The 20,080-nt window shown below is 37.0% G+C and overlaps 2 long non-coding RNA genes across 2 annotated transcripts; both read right to left on the bottom strand.

The window, feature by feature from the left end:
* Positions 1–1,513: 1,513 nt before the first annotated feature.
* Positions 1,514–16,188, bottom strand: LOC142837710 (uncharacterized). The gene is made up of 12 exons (XR_012908314.1): positions 16,051–16,188; positions 13,082–13,204; positions 12,414–12,594; positions 11,806–11,863; positions 11,415–11,441; positions 11,213–11,280; positions 10,705–10,790; positions 8,380–8,430; positions 6,502–6,571; positions 5,309–5,418; positions 2,241–2,348; positions 1,514–1,661 (listed from the first exon to the last, which is right to left on the bottom strand). It is a non-coding gene; the product is annotated as an uncharacterized LOC142837710 (long non-coding RNA).
* Positions 16,189–16,410: 222 nt separating this feature from the next.
* LOC142837356 (uncharacterized) lies at positions 16,411–20,073 on the bottom strand. The gene is made up of 6 exons (XR_012908255.1): positions 20,000–20,073; positions 19,738–19,825; positions 17,267–17,418; positions 17,091–17,166; positions 16,568–16,640; positions 16,411–16,482 (listed from the first exon to the last, which is right to left on the bottom strand). It is a non-coding gene; the product is annotated as an uncharacterized LOC142837356 (long non-coding RNA).
* Positions 20,074–20,080: the final 7 nt, after the last annotated feature.

Below are 20,080 nucleotides of genomic sequence, written 5' to 3'. Positions count from 1 at the left end.
CAAATGTGTGAAACAAGCTCTAAATTGTTAATTGTTTAAATCTTTTCAAATGCTGGTGTCTTCCTGCTCATGCACTTTATTTTAACCAATAGTAAAATGAATGTGTGATGTGGAAGGAGAAAAGAGAAAAGGAGTTCTAAAATGATGAGGGATTTCACTCTGTATGTGTGAATACCATTGGTTAATAAAGAAACTGTCTAGGGCCTACACAGGGAATAGAGTCAGGCTGGGAAGTGGTGGGAGGAAGAGGATGAGTAAAAGAGAAGCCACGTAGGCTGCAGGGGATGCTGGGAACTTTACCCGGTAAGCAACAGCCACGTGGCAATACACAGATTAATAAAGATGGGTTAAATTGTGAGACCCCAACTCAAATAGCCTGCTTGCAGCTGATTTTAGCACATGCCCTAGATAGATGGTAATCAGCAATGGAAAAGTACAAAACTTGCAAAACAGCCCTGACTGCTATTTGCACCCTACCACAGTACCCTGCACCACCAGTCTGCCAGGAAACTTGCCCCCTGATGACAGCACCCTACCACTGGCCTGCCAAGAAACACCTAGCGCCCATGATAGGGGTTGAAGACTTTCCAGGACAGAGTTTGGGTTTTTTATGGTGTTTCCGGGAAATAGAAGAAACAAATAGCTATGGCCTAAAATTGCTCCAAAATGTTAAACGTTATATCCAATTGTTCTGTACCTTATACCCATTATTATAATGTTGTGGGTTTTGCTTATAAGTTGCTGGAATTGCTGTTCGGGGTGTTCTCCCTCTTTGGAGACTAGAGACACCCAGTGGTGCTATTGTAATAAATCCTACTGCTTCTTGCATCTGCTGGACTTGTTAATTGAGTCATGGGCTTCTCCCTGTTGGGCCTGCAACCAAGCGGGTGAGGGTCTTCCAAAATTAATATATAAGAGTTAGACAATAAGAAGCTAGAGCTAATGGGCTAAGCAGTGATTTAATTAATATGGGTTCTGTGTGATTATTTAAGTTCTGGGTGGCCAAAAAGAACAAGTGGCCTGATGCTACACTAAAGAGGTGAGTTATGTTCCTGAACAAGAAAATCACTGAGTTGGATTTGGTGTGGTGAATAATTATGACGGCTACACTAGCTTTCACTTTCAAAATATCCAAGTAGCCTCTCAGGTAGAATGTTGTTTTATGTTCATCTGAAAAGAGATTCCACTAAATAAAATCTACCTTAAACAATACTGAGCTGTTATCTCAGTTCCTGTCAATATCAAGGTGGGAGAGAAAGACTTTCACAGATATTTAGCTCCCCATTGTTCAATTCCATTTAAACATGATATGTTGGTTTAAACACCATTGCTGACAGTTTTAGGAATCTACATAGTTAATCTATGATTTTCAGTAATTTTATCAATTTTCCTCAAGTGTCAACATCTTCCCCATTTTATTCATTACCAGAATAACTCATTGCACTGAATGTCAGATATGAAACATTTTTCCACAAAAATGAAGTGTCTTGATGATTCAGGACCTCACCTGCATTATCCATAATCCCACAAAAAAAATCCACCTTGTTTCATGATCCAGTTAAGGAGAGTAATGAAGGCTCAGCAAATCTGTATTTCATTCCAAGTCATCTTGTTGTTTGTTTCCTTTCCTGACTGCTCACGAAAATTTACCACGTGAATACCTGCAATTATAAAAAAAAAATTAGGTTACTACTTAACTTGCAAAATCATTCATCTGGGTCTATTTCATAATAAAATGTATAAAATATAAAAGGGAAGAAAAATACAAATCTGTACACCTGTTGACAATGAACTGGACAGAATATGAGATAATAGGCAATTAAAATGCCCAGCATGTAGAAAATACAACATATTGTGTAGGGAAACAGCACCTGTGCAGAGCCATTAAGGACAGCATTTCTGCATGTTGAATAGTAACCAGGAACATTCATTCTTGCCATGTCCATCACACACTATCCTGAAAGGTTTCCTCAAAGAACTTTTTGGGGAAAATAAATACTGTATCATTCTCTTTTTTTACTGTATCATTCTTATTCTTAGATATCTGGTGCTAATGACAAACAGGACTTTTACATTTCTGTGAAAAGGCATAGCCTTGTGTAAAGTTATCAAGAAGATGCACTGAAATCTAATGACTTCAACAAAATTGGGTACATAACAAAATAAAGAGTTCAATCTAATTATTTACATGAGTAATCAATAATCAGAAATGGAATTGGGCAGAAAGTGGTTTTACAAACCCACAAACTCAGGGAAATATTCTCCTCCAGTGTCAGCTCTCAGGATGCAGAGAGGAAGCTAGGCTCTATGACTTGAGTTGGAACCTCATTGAGCAGCCCAGTCCGATTCTGTATGAGAAATTAATGATGTAATTTAAAGGACAAAGTATGAATAAATAGATGTGAGTATTCTTAAGGATATAAACATTTATTTAAGATTATTAATAACATGCATTTATATTTTTAAAAACAGCCATTCTTGGACTTTAGGAAGCCAATAATTCTCAAAGCTACTTAGAAATTACGAGTATCCCATGCACTGTGAAGAAATATTACTTTCTCTCTATTCCAAAACTCATTTAAACTCATAAGGAACTGCAATTAGATAAACAACATTGATACAGTATTCAGACAGAAAAATAAAGAAAAAGTCTTAGAACTTTCACTCCTATTTTAAAACTTAGGACAAATGCACAAGTTTTATATTAAATGCTCATATATCTAAATTAAAAAAAAATAGAGCAAAGGGACTTAGAAAATACAATTCAGTAGAGGAGCAGGACAAGACAGGAGAATCAGGATGAAGATGACCCAAGATCATATAAATGTACAAAAATTTTATATTAATTATAAAAGATTACTCCAATAAGAAGACAGACTCAGCCGGGTGGTGGTGGTGCACACCTTTAATCCCAGCACTCAGGAGGCAGAGGCAGGCAGATCTCTATGAGTTCGAGGCCAGCCTGGTCTAGAAGAGCTAGTTCCAGGACAGGAACCAAAAGCTACAGAGAAACCCTGTCTCGAAAATCAAAGAAAAAAAAAGAGAAAAAAAAAGAAGAAAGACTCAACAAATCAAGGCATGCATAGAACTAGAATTTTATGAGTTTAAATGGAGGTAAGACCTAGAACCCTAAAGGGTTTAGCATTTCCCCAAAAAGAAAAAGGAAAAAAATGGATAACACTTCACAGAATATTTACTGGACACTTGATGGAGGTGGGTCTTGTATCTTATCTGTTGCTTTCATTGGTTAACTAATAAAGAAAACTGCTTGGCCTGATAGGACAGAAAATTAGGTAGGTGGAGTAGACAGAACAGAATGCTGGGAGAAAGAAGCCTAGTCAATCAGTCGCCATGCTTCTCCCACTCCAGACAGACGCAGGATAAGATCTTTCATGGTATGCCAGTTCGTGGTGCTACAGAGAATATCAGAAATGGGTTAGATCAATATGTAAGAGCTAGCCAATAAGAGGCTGGAACTAATGGGCCAGGCAGTGTTTAAAAGAATACAGTTTCCATGTAATTATTTTGGGTATAAAGCTAGCTGTGTGGGTGGCTGGGTGCCGGGGATGCAGCCCCGCAGCTCCTATTACAACAGACATTATCTTCAGGGAAGTTGCTGCACAAAATGAACAGTAGGTATTTTATAGCAAGAAACATAAACTATGTCTTGTTGGGGGGAAAAGCATGTGATTTCTAAAGAAATAATAAACAATACATAAAATGTAGATTTAAAAACATAGCCAGCAAACATGGGTACTACATCAAAATATAAAAATGTAATTGACACCAGGAGAGCCATCACTGGGGTGAGATTCGGACCCGTGGCAGCAGCCCAGGACAGGGAACTCAGAAGTTCCTCATCCTCCCTATACTTCCTGGGCTTCCTGCTGGGCCTATATGCCCAGCCTACTACCTCTCGCCTCCTATCCCACCCAGCTTGCATCCAGAACCCTCCCCCCCTTTCTGCTTCCCTTCTCTCTTGGGGCTCTGGGGCCGAACCCTGAGGGCAACCTAGCATGTGGGAGCTCCTTTGTTTCAATACCCTGCCTGCTGCTAGCAAAGTAGGTGCTTTGTTTAGGAGCTACCCAACCAGCACGGAGATCTGATCTCAGCATCACTGGGGAGAGCCATCACTGGGAAGGTACATCAGTAGGAAAGGAGACCTGATCCTGTAAAAGAAGATCCATAGGGAAGCATTTGGAGGAAGAGATGGGCAGGCGCCAATGCAAGAATTCACCCAACAATCTGAAAAACAACATGAAACCACCCAAATCCAGCGACCTCACAACAGGAGGAAATGAACACCTTAATCAAGAAGAAATAGAAAAAATTGACTTCATGAAAGTGATTGACACCCTTAAACAGCATGTAAAAAATGCCCTTATAGAAATGGATGAGAAGTATAACAGAAAGTTTGAAGAATTGAATAAATCAGTGAATGATACCCTAGAAAACCAAGGAAAAACAATCAAACAGATAAGGGAAACAGTTCAAGACTTGAAAACTGAAATGGAGGCAAAGAAGAAAACACAAATAGAGGGCCGGCTGGACATGGAAAATTTAAGTAAACAAACAGAGACTACAGAAACAAGCATAACCAACAGAATACAAGAGATAGAAGAAAGAATCTCAGATTCTGAAGATAACATAGAGAAAATAAACGCAGTGATCAAAGAAAACAGCAAATCCAACATACTCTCATCACAAAACATTCAGGAAATATGGGACACAATAAAAAGACCAAACCTAAGAACAATAGGAGTAGAAGAAGGAGAAGTGCAGCTCAACAGTCCAGAAAATATATTTAATAAAATTATAGAAGAAAACTCTCCCAACCTAATGAAAGATGTACCTATGAAGGTTCAAGAAGCATACAGAACACCGAATAGGCTGGATCAAAAAAAAATCCCCTCACTATATAATATTCAAAACACAAAGCATACAGAATAAAGAAAGAATATTAAGAGCTGCAAAGAAAAAAGGCCAAGTTACTTATAATGGTAAACCTATCAGACTTACACCTGACTTCTCTATGGAAACCATGAAAGCCAGAAGGTCCTGGATATATGTACTGAAAAAACTAAGAGACCATGGATGCAAGCCCAGACTACTATACCCAGCCAAGCTTTTGTTCACTAAAAATGGAGAAAACAAAATTTTCCAGGATAAAAACAAATTTAAAAAATACGTAGCCACAAATCCAGCCTTATGGAAAGTAACAGTAGAAAAATAAAAATGTAACTGAAATTTACAATCATGAAATTAGTAATTGAAAACAAAAGGGAAAAAATATCAAGATTTACAATACCACCAGCTAGGTGTGATGAATTTCTCTTCCATGAAACCTTCTCCAAAGTTGGGAAGAAACACTTCCTCCGAGCCAGCGTCTGTGGTTATCATGAGCAGGTCTGTAAGACCCTCCATCAGGATTATAAAATAAAAAGTGAAATATTTAGAAAAAACAGTAAAACATACACACTTAAATAGAAAATCACTTTTATATGACTAATAAGATCTACATGAGGTTTAGATAGTTCCAAATTCCTAGACAAGTAATTTTAATATTATAATGAATGCAGTATTTACAAGCAACGTATACATGAGGTACAGTGGGCACACAGGCCTCCATATGTGCCATTCTTATCTCATAATGATAAAAAATTATTCTAAAATTTATACAGGACCAAAAAAAATCCAGGACCGATTAAATTGCCATCCAGAATTGAAGAACAAGATAAAAGCATTCCTCTCACACTTCCCATGTGTAAAACTTACCAGATTATGACACAACACACACACACGTGCACACACACACACTTATAAAAACACAATTATTTGAGATAAATTAAGGGTTCAAAAATATCATCTTTTTTATATCATTTAACTCATAAATTCCCAAAATGTATACTAAGTAAAATGTTTCTCAACTGTTCTGTCATAATTGGATAACACAAAAAATTAAATTTTTTCACTTACAAAATACTTACAGTTGACTTTTTATTTATAAAATTAGGAGAGAGAGAGAGAGAGAGAGAGAGAGAGAGAGAGAGAGAACAAACAATGATAAACTGGGCAGTGGTGCATACACCTTTAGTCCCAGCACTTGGGAAGAAAAAGCAAGACAGTCTCTGAGTTTGAGGTCAGTCTGGTCTACAGAGCTAGTTCCAGAACAACTAAGGCTGTTACACAGATAAACCCTGTCTCGAAAAAAATATCAAACAATGAAACAGAGATCACAGATTTAAAAGTGAACAATGAGAGTTATATGGTAGGATTTGGAAAAAAGAAAGAAAATGGGAAAATGATGCAATTCCATTATAAGTTTGAATTTTTTAATATACTTATACAAAAAAGCAGATCATACACCAAAATGTAGGTCTAGTTTTAAAAATATACAAAAATAATATATCTTGAATTTAATCTCTGAAGCATTAATAAAAGAAAGACTTTCTAAGTTTTGAAACCATAGATTTTATTGAAAAAGAGATAAAAGTACTTAACGACCATTCTGGTAGATGAGGTTTCCACAGGCTCCTTCCTTGTCACAGGATGCTGGAAAAATGAAAATTTCCTAAGGAAAAATAAGAGGAGATCCGGAATCAATCAATTAACTGAAGAATATACTTATGAAAATTTGAGGTACACTGGTGCTATCTAGAGTTTCACATGAGTTTTAGAAGATTGTCAGCAGCAATGCTCAATAGACAAATATTTTCTTTCATATGTGGTAAAGCAAAGAATACTAGAGAAAATGTTACTCATCCAAAAGAATGGAAATAAAAAAAGAAATCTTATTTTAACAAGGGAAGCAGACACCCAAATGATTATGATATTCTTAATGATCAATCCAGAAAAAAACATAAAGTGTAAAATTAGACAGACCTGGCAGAGGGCATTTAATCAGAAACATATATATACATACATATTGTTATGTGTTTGTAACATCAAATAATGTTTCAAAGTGATATGAATTTCAAGAAAATCAAGGAGGGATGTGGAGGACAATTTGGAGGAAGAAAGCATTGGAGCAAAGTATGTAATTTAATTATAATCGCAAAATTTAAAGAAATATTTTTTTGAAATTAAAAACAAAATTAAACTGCACCTTGACAAACTTTCCTGATATTTATCTTTCCTTAGAGAGTCAGAGGAAAGGTACATTCATCCAGGACAGGACATGAATAAAGTTAAGAGAAAATTGTTCTAAACTTCTGCTTGGGCTACATATAGAATTTAGGCAAATGTATCACCAAAAAGCTCAACCCATCAATGGCAATGACTTGGAACAACTGCAGAAATAGATCTTATCTGCCATGGTAACCAGCAGCTCCAATGAACAGACCCTACTGCCGCAATCATTACTTACTATGTGTATAAATGAGGCAACTTTAATAAGTCTTTTTAAACTAGTAAGTTCATGCACTTTTTTAGGAGTTTAAATAAATGCAGTTCCCCAAGTCCAGAAAACATGCTCCACAAACCAAAGGCTTTAATTCACAGGAAATGGGTTCACAACAGAGAAAATGCAATGAACTGAGTTTTATAAGGAAAGACCAGGGTGGCGGATCGAGCACATCCAAGGCTTGTCTATTCAGTTACTACTTAAGTAAGGACCAGTTGAGAATAAGGCAAGGAAAAGGTAAAGGGGCTTGATTCTTTGTATAATTTGAGGTCTTGAATGTGGTGAACAATCCAGTAAGATCGCCGCCTGTATGGACAAAACGATTGGTAGTATTTTCTTAGGTCACAATTACATTATTCAGTCATTAACTACTCATTCGGTGGACCAGGATGGCCTCAAATTCAGAGATCTCCCTGCATCTGCCGCCCGAGTGTTGTGACTAAAGGCATGATCACCACTCCCCTGTCATAATAAATCCAAAGCACTGCAATTGTTAAATAATTAAACGCTTTATCAGTAAGTATAATACCATTATTAAATGAGGGAAAATCGAGTAAACCATATGTTCTCTAATACAGACCCCTCTCCTTGAAAAGTTTTCTATCACTTTGTCTTCCATCTCCCCACAGTGCATGCTCTGTACTGGTCTCATGGTGTGATGCTACAGCATTTCTTTGGAACTTCCCACGTGAGCCACAGCATACACCTCTCTAAGCCATGAAAGTCACACAGCAGGTTGTTATACTAATGGGGAAAAGGACCTGCTGCGATATTTTTAATCGTGCCCATGTACGATTACATAAGACTAATCAAATTAACTCTTATTATCTTTCTCACTAGCATATCATCCCTACTTAAAAAAAAAACATACTAGAACTAATGGACTAGACCGTTTATAGTATGGTGTGAGTTGTCGGAGAGCCTCAGGGTTGGCATTGTGGCTGTAGTAGAAGCTGTTGCCTCTCCATCGAACATACCTGACTGCTGTTGAAAGCCCAGGCTCTGCACATCACCCTCTTCCCACATCCCTTTTCAGAGAAGAGAGGAAAATCATGAACATCTGGAAACATAATTGCCCACAATAAGGATAGGCATGATTGTCTTTACATATATCTCTTTATCATAGATGCCCTCTGTGAAGCTCTTGAAGCTTTAAAGCTTCCTAGAAGTCCTTTACCACCGAATTAGGCTTTGTTTCAGTATCTTTCCTTAGGAACTTGGCCTCAACACAAATCGTAACAACTTTTCTTCTAGTATATGAGATAGCTGTCTTTCTCTGCTTATATAGTCTCCCATATCATACAAGCTGTAATACCACCGTGTAGACAATGCAAAGGATTTTCAACCTTTCAAAGATCTTGCTGAACATAGGTTCATCAAAGCCACCAAATGTCCATGACACTGCACTTGCTGTACACGGTACTATCGACCTAATCACCTGGGCATGATACATAGCTTCTCTCACACTTAGTCCCTGCAGAAGTCCTTACTCTACCTGTAATCCTTTAGGTTCTGAGTTCCCTGGAGAATCCATTGTTGATGGACAAACATCCCTAATAGCTCACATGAGCCATTCCATCAGAGAATGGTATCCTTTGTACTATAACAGTTTAGGCATCTTGTCTCAAGGGGGAATCAATAGCTATAATTCTCAATTGCTAGGCTTCTACAGCCCTAAGACTGATTTTGGGTGGCTCCTTGGAGCACACGTAAATAAGTTGGCCTGTGAGCGAGTCTTGTTTCTTGTTTATAACATCAGAATTTTATATATTGTATTATCCTCAATTCCCATGATCACACATATATGATTCTAAATGCTACCTATGACTAAAGGTTGTTTCGCAGATTTTTCATTGTATCAAAGATAGTACTCACATGGAATTTTTTTTTATTTTTATAGATCATGTGCTTCCTATTTGTTACATGACTCTTCCCATGGGTCTCAGTTTGGGGGATCCCTGAGACTGTTCTATATTACTGCTATAATTTGTGGCCTCTTTACGTATGCTTGCAAAATCAAATCCTACACCTCCATTTCTCCACTTTTATCCAATTAGCTCACTCTGTCAAATGCCAATACAAAATCATAGCCTCATATCCCTTTCTCGCTACAATTCACAGCTTACAGCCGCAGATTCACTCCTACCGTCTCACACTGGCCTATATCTCTCATCACCAATTGTAGCATGCATGTTGCCTCTGCAGCTGTCCACAGAGAGTTATGCAGCAGATGTGCCATCCCCAGAGCTGACGCCACGCGCTCGCTAAACCATAAAGCCTGACACAGCGTACAAAATTGAATAAAACCACTATAGTGTAATTTCACCTATAAATAACTCTGGGCAGTGTGGCTTCAACTTAGAGATTTGTCATTACATCCTTGTGCAACCCAAGACTGGGCAACTACCCCCAAATACTATGTAGAGCCAACAGTCATGTGGATATGCTATACAAAGTGTGCTCTCTCGTGCATTTGGATTCACCCATTTGTGTGGAAGAAACTCTAAATTTTTAATTGTTTAAATCTGTCAACTTACTGTTGTCTGCATGTTTATGCCATTTATTTGTAAGCAATGGTAAACTGAATGACTGATGTGTAAGAAAAAAGGGAAAAAATGTTCTGCCGGGGTGAGTGACTTCCTGAGCAGGGGCGTCTAGATTTGGCATGGTGGATAATCATAAAGGCTACGCTCATTTTCACTTCCAACACATCTAATCAGCAACTCAGACGTAAAATGATTTCATGTACTTCTGAAAGTAGATGCCACTAAATAAACCGGACCTAGAATAATGACAGTAAGAGGTTATTTCATAGTTCCTTACCACGTTAAGGTGTGAAAGACGGTGTGTGTTTCACAGCTAATTTAGCTTTGCATTTGTGAACTCCATACAAACATAATGCATTGGTGTTAACACCATGGTTGACAGTTTGTGATGTCTACATAGTAAACTTTATGATATCCACTCACTTTAACAATTTTACTCAATTGTCAACATTTTCTCCATTTTACACCTTATGAGGATATCACAAAGTACTTATGGCTAGTTATGTAACTTTTCCATTAAAAACAAGTGTTTTCAATGTTCATACAATACTTATATATACCACTGGTTACTAATAAGGATTTGATTTTTGGTAAGGACTGAGGAAAATAATTTAAACTTAGTCTGGATCCTCTTCTAAGCTCATACAGTTGTTGCTGTGTATCATTTCCTGACCACTCAGGAAAATTTCCCTTGTGGATAATGGCAGTTATTTAAAGAGCTGAGGCTACTACTTAACAGATAACTGAGAAACATACTGAAATAAAATGACATTTTCAAAGTCACTCTTTGTTTCTGTTTGGTATCAAACTCATCAAAACCCTGATAAAGCAGGTCCACATGCCTAGAGGATATAAGTAAGACAAAATTAATAATCAAAATAAAAACTTATAAAACACATAAAATATATTATATATGGAAGTAACATATGTGATAGTTAAAGAACAGGCTTGAATAGTAACTAATAATTAGCAGCTTTTTGTCTCCATTTCTCATTGTCATGGAGGGCCTTTTCAATACAGTTAGTGAAGAAAATAATAAGTATACATTAATTTCCATCTCATAAATGTCTGGTGATTAAGGCAAATATTATAATCTATAATTCTTATGTACTGAAAAACATTAAATAGTTTAAAAAATATTCTTAGGTATAATAATGTCTGCAAACTAGGAAGATAAAATATAAATTTTAATCCAACTATTTGTATAAGTAATTAAGAATTTTAAAAAAACACAGCTTTTGAAAAGCAACTGATTTTATAATACCATAAGCTAAGAGTAGCAGTCTCCAGTGTGAGCTTCTCAGGATGGGAAGAGGAAGCACAGCGACATTCCTAAAATGAAAAAACACAGGGATAAATAGTATAAGAAAAAGACAAGATCTCCTGAGTAAATCGGAAGCATGGGGGAAAACATATAGCACTATGAAAACAATTTAAAAAATATAACTTCCTTGTTTGTGGCTTACTTGGTTGCTACTTCTGTGCCTTGAACACTGTCAGGTGAAAGGAAAATATAAACTTTATCATGCTATAGTTAGGAATATAAGAAAGTACTTATTTTTGACAAGTTACCAAAAAAATCAAACACCTCAAAATTGTTCAGTAATTCTGAATTAGTGCAGTTAAATTTCTTCTTAAAAGAAACTCCAGAACATATCTGAGACCTAAAATGATTGGATGATTTCATAATTTTTTTCTCCAGGAACTTGGCTTTTTCTTTAAATTATTTGTAAAAGTTATGATTACATTTCTTAGAAATAAAGGAGGGAATCGAGTGGGATAAATAACACTAAAGACCTTTAAGTCGTATAAGAACCAGTAGTAAAGAAGTTTCTTAAAATATAAATATATACGTACAGAGGAAGAACTTAAATGGAGCTGCACTGTAATGGGGTAGCAATGCCACTACCAGTCACTGTAAGCAAACAAAAATCCAAAGTCAGCAGTAGGTTACCTTTCTTGGAGCTGTTGGCCTGTGAGGTCTCTTAGGTCCCCAAATGTTAGAGGCCATTGCCAATGGAATTAGTTACCCTCCCAAATTCTAGAGTAATACCCTGTAACCAAAGGCACCACATACTTGAATCATAGAACCTAGAAAAATGGAGATGATACAGACCTGGAAGTTTCATCCCTACTGAATGGTTTCCATAGTGTTAGAGGAGAGAGTAATCATTAGTCTCATGTGGCTATGGGTCCTGCTAGCTACAGAAACAACCTGCCTGACAGGACATGCCCTCTTGTACTACAATGGTATGGATGCCATAGGAATAAGCAGATGCTTTCTGATTGGATTGAGGTCCCAGAAGACAGGATGAGACAGAATCCTGTGCTGACATGGGGATCAATAACCTTGGCTATTGGCCCTAGGCCCCAGGGAAGAACCCACAGCTACTGCTCTGATAATGGTACATGTCATCAACCTGACTCCTAACTACTTCTTGTTAACCCACAGGTGAGTGCATTACCAAGACCTTGGCAGAGGAGCTTCTCTTTGCAGTAAAAAGCAATTAATTCAGAAGCCTACAACCAATCAGGGTGCAGAAAATGAGTGACTGAGCTTGCTGAACATGCTGAACATGGAGCATCTGTATCACACCGTCATCCTCCCAAGGCTCAGTGACCATTGCAGACGAGGGAAGAGAAAGCCTATAAGGACCAGAAGAGAGAGAAGACCACAAGGAAACAGTTTTCTCTAGACACAAGAAGAAATTTGCATGTATAAACTCACAGTGGTTGTGACAATGTGCACAAAACCTGTGCACGTTTGACTCAGACAAAATTTTAGCCAAGATTTTTGAAAAAGGGAGATGGGAATGAAGTCCCACACCTAGCTGAGGAGCCATTGGTAACTGACAGTATCAGGGGGTAAGAGTGAGCTTTCTTTAAAGATGTGGCCCCGGGATCTAACGTGTTTCACGGGATGACCACACAGCTGAGACTATAGGCAGTACTAATGGGACTAGAATTTTTTTTAATGAGGACATGAAATTGAATGAAAAGAGAATAAGCAAGCGGATCTAGGAGAAGACAGGAAAGGAAATGTATACTATTGGAATATAATATATGACACTCTCAAAGAATTAATAAAATGCATTTATATCAAAACAAAGAAAAGCAACTGATTTTATAATACCATAGGATAAGAGAAATGGTCTCCAGTGTGAGCTTCTCAGGATGGGAAGAGGAAGCGCGGCTTTATGGCTTGAACTACTACCTCGCCGAGGAGCAGTCACAGTATCAGAAATACTCAATATTCCTAAAATGAAAAAACACTGAGAAAAATTAGTATAAGAATACTTAAAGCTACAAATATTCATTTAGGATTATTAATAACACCAATTTATTTTTAATGTCACATTTCACAGTCTTAAATCAGGAATTATCAAAGCTATTAGAGAATAAGAGTATCCCTATCCAAAGACAGGTATCTTACTTTTCATTCCAAGGACAAACTTATCTAAACTTCACCAGGAACTGCCATAATATAGTCAACATTAACACAATATCAGATAAAGAAAATGAACAATGGAAGTGTTGAACTTTTGCTCTGTTTCAAAACTTATGACAAATTAGTTTCACTGAAGACATTTGGAAATAGTATATGTACCAAATTAAGCACTTAAATAGCATTCGTGTATATGATTAAGGCTGTGTGGGGATGCAGCAATATATGCAGAGGTGTACAGATGCTTGGTCAATATCCAATTTTTCATCAGTCCAATTCTGCTTTTTTTTGAGACAGTACCTGACACTGACCCTAGAGTTCAGAAGCTTATTAGATTGTCACATCATTCTGGGATAACAGTGGCACACAATCTTGCTCTGTTTGTCTATTCGTTTGTTTCTGTAAGTGCTAAGGAGCCAACACCATAGCTCCCATGAAAAAGATTATACAAGTCGGCAATCTTCCTAGCTTAAAACACTTATATTTAATGCCAATGACTCTCAAACGCTTCTGAGATTTGCAGTAGACAAAATAATTCGCAAAATTATGGGAACAAGTTGAAACAACATGAAAATTGAATTCTGACTCAACAGCGAACATAACAGATTAAAATTGAACCTATACCATCATATACATAAATTAGAGGACTTAACAGCAATAACTTATGAGTTAATTTTATAGCACTAATGAAAAAGGATTAATAACATGAGGCAGGAATTGCTGAAAGAAAAAAACACATCATAGTAAACACAAAATATGCATTTTGTAAAATGAATTATACACTCAAACAGGCAGGATGTCACAAATATTGAACTCTGGAGGAATGGTGTTTGCTAGAGAGGTAAAGTGAAGAAAGGGAACTGAGATCAAAGAAAGGCAGTACGCACATATGCCCTATGTATTCCGGTACACTGATACATGCCTCTTCAAGGACTTCCTCCACTACCTAAATTCCTCACTGTAATCACTGTCATGGATCAGGAATACCAACAAAGTGATAACACAGAAAACAACAACCACTCTACAAAAAGAGTAAAAAAATCAAGAGAAGCTTAAAGAAAAATCAACAATAGACCCTGACATAACTTATTGAAAAAGACAGCACAACACAATCAGTAGAATCAAGTCTTTTCCGATCACATTGGATAAGTCCACGGAACTGATCAGGAAATATAAAATATTCTACTATATAAGTAATGCTTTTAATAGACATTACTCAAAGCAGTTCTATGAGGATTGAAGAAGTAAAATTTCAAAACTAAATAGAAACACTGAGGACAGTAACAATTGACAAGAGAATCATTATTTTATATTTACCCCCAAATATATTTATATATATAATATATTTGTATACTTTATAATACACATATTATGAATGTAAACATATGTATATATGTTTATATAAAATTATACACAATTTGGAAGATAATTTACCCACCAGAAACCATGAATATCTAAGCAAAACTCCAGAGCCAGTCAGGATAATACTATTTTTGAGTCATTGGTAAAGGGAGTCCAGCGAACTAGCACAAGAGTATAGTCTATTGCACTTGGTTGCTTCCAAGAAGTGGCAGCAGGGCTCCTATTGCTGAAATCACTGCATCTTAGATTTGGGTCTCTGAGAATTTGAACTGAAACCTCATAAAAGCCTGGTCCCTGAGGACTAGCTTTTATTTTCATAATCCAAGAAGAGTTTGTGAAAGCTGTTAGCGAGTAAAGTCATCAACTATCCAGCACAGTTATGATGTACTTGAATGACCATGACCTGCTTGGCAAACTATCACCAATGGTTCTGTCGTGCTCTTATATATTTTCAATAACTAATACCTACCTATTTGAACTTAAAGCCTGGGTAACAAGAGGTAAATGATGAAGCTGTAACCCAGCTAACTTCATAAGGGTAGTGAGTCCTTGAAACATAGAGGAACTTAGAGAACCACTTTCATAACTCATTATAATCCCTAACTGAATTATGAAGTCTTATCCTTACATGCACAGATTAATGTAGGAATAGTAAATAGATCAGCAGGTTGTATTTGCACACAAATGCATATATGTGTTTGTGTGTGTGTGTGTATACATGTTTGCATGTAACGATAGTAATAATGAAGAGCAGTGGTTCTCAACCTTCCTAAGTTTCTGGCACCTTAATTCATTTCCTCATGTTATGGTGTCCAACCCCTGCTATAAAATCATTTTGATTGCTACTTCATAAGTGTAATTTTGCTGCTGTTCTGAATCATAATGTAAGTATCTGTGCTTTCCAATGGTCTTAGGCAACCCCTGTGAAAGGATCATTTGATCCGCAAATGGGTCGTAACCCACAGGTTGAAACCTGTTTGTGAAGAGGTCATGAATTTGAGAATGGAGAGCTGAGTACACAGAATGCATTGGAGAGACAGAGATGAAAAATTATGTATATACTCCAGTCTCTTATAAAATTCTCAATTTCCTTAAATAAAAAAAATGGTAAAGGGACCTAAAATGTAGGGCTTCAGCAGAAGAAAGAAGAGAATAAGATAGCAGAATTAAGATAAAAAACATTGTGTAAATACATAAAAATTATTTTTAAGAAAGCTAAATAAAAGAAAACAAAGCCCAGCAAACTGGTCATATACAGATCTGACATTTAATGGATTTGAAAGAAAAACACATACCTAGGACTCTGAAAAGGCTCAGGACTTCCCAGTGGTTATAAAGGAGAAGATTCAGGTGGATGTTACTTCACCTGTCATTGACTGGATGTTGATCTCAAGCAAATTATTCAGGAAAAAGAATGTCATAGGTCAACATTCTATTACCTATGACAAGGAAGACAAATGATTTCTAGTGGGAAAGAAATAACAGGAAATGCACAAATATATCCAGGTTTTAAAATATAGCCAACAAATCTGAAAATACATGAGTATAAAATTTCAGCTGAAGAAGGAGAGAGAGCACGAGCAAGGAACTCAGGACCGCAAGGGGTGCACCCACACACTGAGACAATGGGGATGTTCTATCGGGAACTCACCAAGGCCAGCTGGACTGGGTCTGAAAAAGCCTGGGATAAAACCGGACTCGCTGAACATAGCGGACAATGAGGACTGCTGAGAAGTCAAGAAAAATAGCACTGGGTTTTGATCCTACTGCACGTACTGGCTTTGGGGGAGCCTAGGCTGTTTGGATGCTCACCTTACTAGACCTGGATGGAGGTGGGAAATCCTTGGACTCCTCACAGGGCAGGGAACCCGGTATGCTCTTTGGGCTGATGAGAGAGGGAGAGTTGATTGGGGGAGAGGAGGGATATGGGAGGTGGTGGCGGGGAAGAGACAGAAATCTTTAATAAATAAATTAATAATAATAAAAAGAAAAGAAAAGAACTTAAAAAAATAAAATTAAATTAAGAAAAATTTGAACCCCTTTAAATGTTAATAAGTGTATATAAAAGGAGTTCAGCTGGCAACAATGACCCCAGAGCTGTGAATTATAAGGGAAGGAATATCCAAAGATCTCACCTCTCATCTGCTATACCCATTTTTACAAACAGTTGAGCAAGAGTATATTTCCATTTTACAACTTCTCACTGTCATACTATGTGCAGAAAAATCAAACTACTAAAATGTCAGTTTATAAATTCTATTTTTCTATGTAAGTCTTAAATATGATTTTCACACACTCATATTTTAAATCCTTACTTTTATCATACTTAGCCTACCTGGAATGTTCAAACTCTATTACTCCTAGTTTGTAGGAGGGTTATTCCAGGTTTACTTCCCATTGTGTTTAACAGCCTAGTTTACAGAAGATGCACAATATTTAGTAAATATAAATAAATCACACTGTTGAAAAATGAAAAAAAAATTCAGCTGAATTTACACATAGGAAACTAACAATGGAAAATGAAAGGCAGAAAACACTTCATCGTACAATACCACCAGCTTGGTGTGTGGTTTGTATCTTCAATGAAAGATACACAGCAGACAGGCGAGAAGTCCCTCCTCTGTGCCTGAGTCTGAGGTTATCATGAGCAGCATGGTGAGACCCTGCATCAGCATAAAACAAGGAAATCAAATGTTTAGAAATACACAATAATTGTAAAATATGTACACTTAAGCAGTAAATCATTTTCAGATGATTAATAAGATCACTATGAGGTTTAGAATATCCCAAATTCCTAGACAAGAAATCTTAACATTATTATGAATTAAGCCTGAACAGATAATATGTGCAGTGGTTATGTAAGTTCCTATATATGTTATTATTTCGTGCTAATGATAAAAATAATTGTAAAATTTGTACAGAACCACAAGAAAGCTAGTTTCAATTAAATTATTATGAAGATACGATACAAATAACATTAGAACACTCCACTCACACTTCTTTGTTTCTATGTTTATACTGAAAATAGATTCTTCTCTCATACCAATATATCCCCACCAAAGTATGCACACTTCTCAGGCCCAGCCCCCACCTCCCTTGTCCCCTCAGAAAAGAGCAGGGCTCAAAGAGACAACAACAAAACTTACAAAATAAGATACAACCCAGCAAGGGAAAAGGCCTTCATATAAAGGTAGGACAAGGCAGATGAACAGGAGAAAGAGTCACAAGAATGGGATTCAGATATGGAAGCAGGGAAGACAATATCTTAATTAAAGGAGGCATTGTGGGGTTGGCAAGATCTAGAGGGGTTCCCAGGAATCCACAGGGATATCCCCAGCTAGGACCCTGGGCAGTGGAGGAGAGAGTGCCTAAACTGGCTTTGTCCCGTAGTCAGACTGATGACTATCTTGAATATCACCATAGAACCTTCGTCCAGCGACAGATGGAGATAGAGACAGAGACCCACATCAGAGCACTGGACTGAGCTCCCAAGGTCCAGTTGAAGAACAGAAGGAGCGAAAATATGAGCTGTTTCTCAGTGTGAAGCTACTAGCTGCAAGTCAAATCTCTAAAATCTACGTCGCTCCAATGAGTCTAGCTTCTCACACACGACAAGCAGAAGAGGATAGAAACTCCTGCTTAGTTACCATGAGACCTCCTGGAATCCTGCATGCATGTTTGCTCCAAAGTCAGGAGAAAATAGAAACTTTTGAGTAAAGCTGTGGACACCAATAAGGGATATGTCCTCACCCTCCCTTTTCTCTCCTGTCTCTAGGTCTTATTACTATTGTTCCTACAACATTCCATATCTCATCAAAACCTTACCATTTTCATTAGCTATTCTTAGACCCACTGATAAGTATAACTCTCACCATCATCAAAAACGGTTCACTTTGTATCAGATAGGAACTATTATAGAAACACGCAACTGGTCGAAAGAAACAGAGCAACTGACAGTGAGGTCACTAATCTTAGCTGTGAAATAAAAAAAAAGTCATTATGAACCCAAGATGAACCCAAGACATAGAGAATGTTGCAGAAAGGGGTCAGAAAGACACACATCCAGTGGAATGGGCTGTATGCTATGAGAAACAATCTTCTACATACAGTTAGGAAACCACTCCCATGAAATATCAACAATAAGGATACCAAAAGCAGATCAGCACCATCACTACACAATTGATATTCCAATGTGTACTATAAAAATAACACAGGGTCCCACACTTAAGAGCTACAAGGAATTAGTGAATGATAATCAGTCTTCTCCAGTGATAGAACTGTTAATAGGTCCTCTGACCATAGTGACTATTTGGGATCCTGTTGGTCCCAATATAATGCAATATAATACAGGAGTCAACACTCCAGCTAGGTATCTTTCACCACCAAATAAAACCTTAAGTGTCAGGAATTGGTTATTTTTGTTGAGTTGTTGGCCAATGGGATACCAAAAATGCTTATGCAAATATCATAAGCTATCCCTAAATACATGTCCATATGAGTACCATCTAATGAACTTAACACTTGCTAGCTAGATAACCATAATAATATGTATGTAGCAATAATAATTAAATGAAGAGGTCATGAACTGAGAGCTAGTGGACAGACATTGAAAGAACCAGTGATGTGTGTAAATTATCTGAATATAGTACTTATATATGAACATTTCAAAAAATTTTAGAAGCTCCATATATATATATATATATCATATATATATATATATCATATATATATATATATATATATATATATATATATATATATGGAATACAAAGCTAGTCACCATAAAAGAGAAGAGGCAATATCCCACCTAGATATCTTACACCACAAAATAAAACCTCTAGTGTTAGGAGTGGGTTGTTTTTTGTTGAGTTTTGGCCAGCAGTGATCCTATAAATACCTCCAAGAAAGCTATTGCCAAAGATATTTGGTTATTCTCTAAACCTGAAAGTAATGGCACAATTTTGTTGATAGATACTACTTACTTATGTCATCAAACATGGAGAAATTGGGCTGATAACCAACTAGTAGCTTTATCCTTAATGTCCATAGAGCTGGAAGGTACTCTGCATGCTGGGAGAGGAACAAACAAATAACCATTATCACTCAGCGATAAACTTTGCAACCTACAATCGTGACATGCCTGCACAATATACAGGTGTAATAGTGGCACCAATATTATTGGAGTAATCGCCCCCCCTCACTTTGATTGGACTTCTAGCCCACTCCATAGAACCAACCCCATACCTGACACTGTTAATATGTTACAAGAACCTCAGAATAGATAGATCATGGACCTTGCGGGAAACCACTATTATCCTGCAAAAG

The sequence above is a fragment of the Microtus pennsylvanicus genome, chromosome 18 (assembly GCF_037038515.1).
Source record: "Microtus pennsylvanicus isolate mMicPen1 chromosome 18, mMicPen1.hap1, whole genome shotgun sequence".
NCBI lineage: Eukaryota > Metazoa > Chordata > Mammalia > Rodentia > Cricetidae > Microtus > Microtus pennsylvanicus.
The sequence above is the reverse complement of the archived record's forward strand: the minus strand, read 5'-3'. Positions and strand labels throughout refer to the sequence as shown.